This window comes from Lactuca virosa, chromosome 6 (assembly GCF_052849685.1).
Source record: "Lactuca virosa cultivar CGN04683 chromosome 6, Lactuca_virosa_CGN04683_v6, whole genome shotgun sequence".
In the NCBI taxonomy this organism is placed as follows: domain Eukaryota; kingdom Viridiplantae; phylum Streptophyta; class Magnoliopsida; order Asterales; family Asteraceae; genus Lactuca; species Lactuca virosa.
The window spans coordinates 195,008,736-195,013,710 of NC_136431.1; the positions used below are offsets into that span (position 1 = coordinate 195,008,736).

General features: G+C 41.1%; 1 non-coding gene across 1 annotated transcript; it reads left to right on the forward strand.

The window, feature by feature from the left end:
• Positions 1 to 3,791: 3,791 nt before the first annotated feature.
• LOC145122960 (small nucleolar RNA R71) lies at positions 3,792 to 3,898 on the forward strand. Its single transcript, XR_013714843.1, has one exon. It is a non-coding gene; the product is annotated as a small nucleolar RNA R71 (small nucleolar RNA).
• The last annotated feature ends 1,077 nt before the right edge of the window (positions 3,899 to 4,975 follow it).

Genomic DNA, 4,975 nt, shown 5'->3' on the forward strand with positions numbered 1-4,975 from the left:
AACGGAATCAATGTGGTGGAAATTCAAAACTCACGACGTGAATCAGTATAGGCTCACGACGTGAAGTCGCTGGGTCGCGCATTCTGCATTTCCTTGTAACTTTGCTCACGACGTGAGCAATATAGGCTCACGACGTGAAGTCTGGGTGAACCAGAATTGAAACTGCCTTCTTACATATACTCCACTCAACGTCTCAACGAATTAAGACCCTTCTAAATTCAGTGTATTTTGACGACTCTTCTAACTATAACCTCTCTCTCGACTCACCCCACACTTATTTCCAATTGTGGGTTTCGACTTTCAATTTCTAGACTTGAACGACACTCGCCTAAACGAACACGACTCTTGACTCGACCTTACTCCTTCCCCAAGACTCCTTAGCAAGCTGAAAGTTAACAACGAAAGAAGAGCAAAGTAACATAATATCTTAAAGTCTTACAATCCAAACAAAATAAAAACTAAAACTAAAATAAATAAAAACAACTAGCGATCAATCATCCTCCTCCTCATCCCGAGCTCCACTAGTGCCTACCCCATCTCCTCTTTGTCCATGATACTCACTCATCCTAGGGCAAATTGGGTAGTGATACCCCAGGTGAGGAGGCTGCTCCACATTGAAGTGCCGAACCATATTCTCCATAGTCCCTCCAATCCAGTTTACGCTCAAGGAAAGCTGGTTAAAATACCATGTCATATTATCCCCAATATGTGATCCTACCATGGGTGCGGTTGTATGCACCGGCTACCCTCTCTCTCCTCTTCCTCTAACATTCCTTCTCCTCGGCCTTGGTTGTGGTGCAGGTTGATCACCCTGCTGCTCACCACCATCCTCATCATCCGACTCCACAATACCCCAGTGGGTTCCAAAATTTTGGACCACCCGCATGGTCTCCAAATACCCCATGCTAAACTCATGACCATCCATGCGGGTCATGGAACGAGTGATATTGAGAACTAGTAACCCATACGACGGGGTGCAACAGCAATCTCCCGGTTGTACAACCATCCTAGCGGGTTGTTCCAACGCGTATATATATCCCGTGACATATTTGTTGGAAAGACGTAAAACGGGTGGAGACTAGAAACCCCGGTTGGAACTTCTCTTCTGGGACCCATTCCTTAGATTGAAAGATTACGTAAGCAAAAACGAAAATGGATTGTATGTCGGCCGAAATCGGGACAAAAATGGGGGACCAGTCTTCGCGTTCACTTCGTGGGAATAAAGAATGAGTTGGTCAAAGGGATTCTGTATTCTTTAATCTGTGGTCCCGTGATTGGTACTGTTCACGTCGTGAATCCTTAAGGATTCACGTCGTGAGTCCTCTCTGGGCATAATTTTGGGCCATTCATTCTTCATCAGAAATGGATTAGTCTTGGGCCATTTAGTTTAACAGAAAATGGGCTGATATGTATCAACGATCAATTGTCCGGTTCATTCAGAAATCACGTCGTGAATCATAATGATTCACGTAAATACTGTATGACAATATATATATATATATATATATATATATATATATATATATATATATATATATATATATATATATATATATATATATATATATATTATCTAGGTGTTTAGGGACCCCACACTCAGTGTTTAATTATGAATAAAGTGAGTTGGATGATATGATCTATGTTTCTAAGACTAAAATGCAAAAACTAGAAAGAAGAAAAAACGCAAACCAAACTCGGGTTGCCTCCCGAGAAGCGCTTCTTTTTTAGGAGTCTTGAGCCGGACTCCGTGCCTCCTACGTCGACTCGTCAGAAGAGTCCACCACCAGGATCTTTTGCTCCTTGAAACGCCTCTTGTAAGCTTGCACTCGAAGAATAGATGCCTTTTTAGAATTCTCCTTTTAGCCTCGACTTCGTTTCCATAGAGCTTGCGTTTGATCCCTTGAATCTTCAATTTTCCATCATTTGTAAGCTTCATACTATCCTTTTCTTCTCTCACCACTGGACTTGTGACTTTTGAAGTAACCTCCTCTTCATCACTCGACATCTCATCATCTTCCTTGCTTACCCAAGAAGTTGGATTCGTGTAGGCAATGACTTCAACTAAAAATGGAACAGATGCTCTCGGTTTTGTTCTTTTAACTTGTTGAATTGTTTGATTTCTTCTTCCATGAGCTTATCTAATTCTTCAAGTTCATTCTCTTCATCTATGTTGAAAACCTCTTCTTGAGCATGACTCCCTTGGAAACCATCTTCTATTCCAAAAATTTCCTTCTCATCCCCAACTCTCAAGGTGAGCTTGGAATCGCGCATATCAACCAGAGCTCCAGTAGTGTTAAGTAACGGGCGACCAAGAATAATTGGTACATTGGGATCTTCTTTCATATCCAAAACCACAAAGTCTATTGGAAAAACGAATTTCCCAATTTTCACGAGAATATCTTCCACAATGCCCCGGGGCTGTGTCACTGAACGGTTCGCCATGTGAATAGTCATCTTTGTAGTCTTCAACTTCTGAATATTTAATTTTTGATAAAACTAATAAGGCATCAAATTTATGCTAGCCCCAGAATCGGCTAAAGCATAAACCTTCATATTATTCCCAAACTCACATGGGAGAGTGAGTCATCCAGGATCCCCCATCTTCTTAGGTATCTCTCCCACCACAGCTTTTGAGCTTTACTCACTTAGAATCACCTTAGAATTCTTCTTTAATTGCTGACGAGTGTCTAACAAGTCTTGTAGGAACTTAGCATATTCTGGAACTTTTGCAAGTGAATCAATAAAAGGAGTATTGATAGGAATACCCTTCAATTGCTTGATAAACTCCAGATGTTCTCTCTCCAGTGGACTGAGATTAGCTCTAGACGGGAATGGAAAATGTGGTTTATAAGCTGGAACCGATACTAATTTTTTCTGTTCAGACCGAGCCCACGACGTGAGCATAGCGGGCTCACGACGTGAACTGGGTATTCCAGCAGATTCTTCAATTTCGAGCTTCGGCTTATTTGGCTTTGGATCGGGCTGCTGTGACTCCACTTCTAAGGCTTCTAGGAACTCATAAATCGCCTCTTCTTCAGTATCTATGGCCATTACGTGAGATTGACTCTTCTTTTCAGGATTTTTCGGGAACATCTTCTCATTCACCAAAGAGGTTATTGATGGAGGCTTGCTGATTTTTTATTAATGCCTGCTGATCTATCATCATTGTGTGATGATTCTTCATTATAGCTCTTTGTTCTTTAATTGCAGTGTCAGTAGCATCATGTCTTTTTTCTGAAGCTTCCATAAATTTCATCAACATGGTCTCTAATTCTGATTTCTTCTCAACTAGTGGTTGCTCTCTTTGGTAGAAACCCCGGCCAGTTTGCCTAAATTTCTCTTCTTTTTGCTTCTTGTATTCATCGTAAGGCAGCCACTCCTTCTTTGGTTTCCTCCAGTCTTCATCGTACTTGTCCCCACTTGAGTAGCAAACTTGAGTTTTCTTGTTTCCATATTCATCCAAAGTGCAATCTTTTGTCAAATGTGGGCCACTACATCTCTCGCAACCAACTCGAATTGCATGAATTGATTGGTCCATTTGGGTCAATCTCCTATCCATAGTGCTAAGCATTGCCATCACAGTAGCCATCTCTTCAGTTTGTGCACCTCCACTGCCTTTTATTCCATCGCGTCCTGGGTTGTGATACTCACGAGAGTGCTTTGAAAATTCTTCAACCAGCTCCTTGGCCTGAATTGGGTTCTTCGTTGTTAGTGGTCCTTGTGAATCAAGGAGTTGTCTAGTCATGACATTCACCCCATCATAAAATATCAACATTTCTTGCTGAAGATTTAGGTCATGTTGAGGACAATTCCTTAACAACCCCTTGTAGCGCTCCCATGCCTCGTATAATGACTCCCCCGGGTTTTGTTCAAAGTTGGCAATCGCCTTCTTGAGTTTAGAGATTTTGGAGGGTGGGCAAAACTGATCTAGAAATTTCTCATGCAATTTGGCCCATGTGGTGATCGTACCAGATGGAAGAGCCTTCAACCAGTCTTTTGCAGCTCCTTTGAAAGTGACTGGTAACATTCTTAACAAAGCTGTCTCCCTCGGGATATTAGGAGTATTAAAATAATCCGCAATATCATTGACCTCGTCTAAACGCTTAAAAGCATCTTCATGATCCTTCCCATAGAATGGGATATCCTTAAGTGTCGTAAGGATATGTCCCTTTAACTCGAATGTGGCATTGGCAGGTATCGCAGGATGTATTAAGCCCGGCCCCACATCATCTCGAATGCGCTTCTTGTAATCCCCCATGGCCATCTCATCAATGTTTGCCATTTCGTTCTCCGGCTCGTTCTCGGGTTCACTCGTATAAAGTCCAAATTCTTTTTCTGATTCGTATTCTTGATCGAAAACTTCAAAATTGCTTTTTGAGGTTGAACTCGATTCTCCCGTTTTCTTTCCTGACTTCTTTGAAAAGGCTGATTTCAGTTCTTGTAAAGGTGTCTTCTTCGGTGTTTGATCTTCTTTCACGCTCTTATCCTTCTTTTTGTGAATTGCAGACTCGGGATCTTCAAGTGGTGGTACCAAAGGTGTGTTGAAAGTTCACGTCTGGTCATGAACTTTTGAAATAAAACAAAAAGATAAAACGTAAAACTGAACTAAAAAAAACTGAAATAAACAAAACTAAGGACTTCAGTTCTCATGTCGTGAATCTTGAAAGTTCACGTCGTGAGTCCTGTAATGCAGAAAAAAAATTAAAACAGAAAAGTAACTTCTTGCAGGTTTTAACCAACAAAAAGGATTGATTAATTTAAAGCAAACAAACTAATAATTAACTAAGCCGTTCCCCGGCAACGACGCCAAAAACTTGATGTGCACAAAAGTACCCACTAATTTTAATATTTATAACCTAACAAACTTAGACCAACTATGCACCTATGGGCAGTGTACCTAGTCAGATTTTAGTATAGCTTGGGTAAGTCGGGTATCGATCACAGGGAACGATGTTACTAATTAATCTACTTGCTA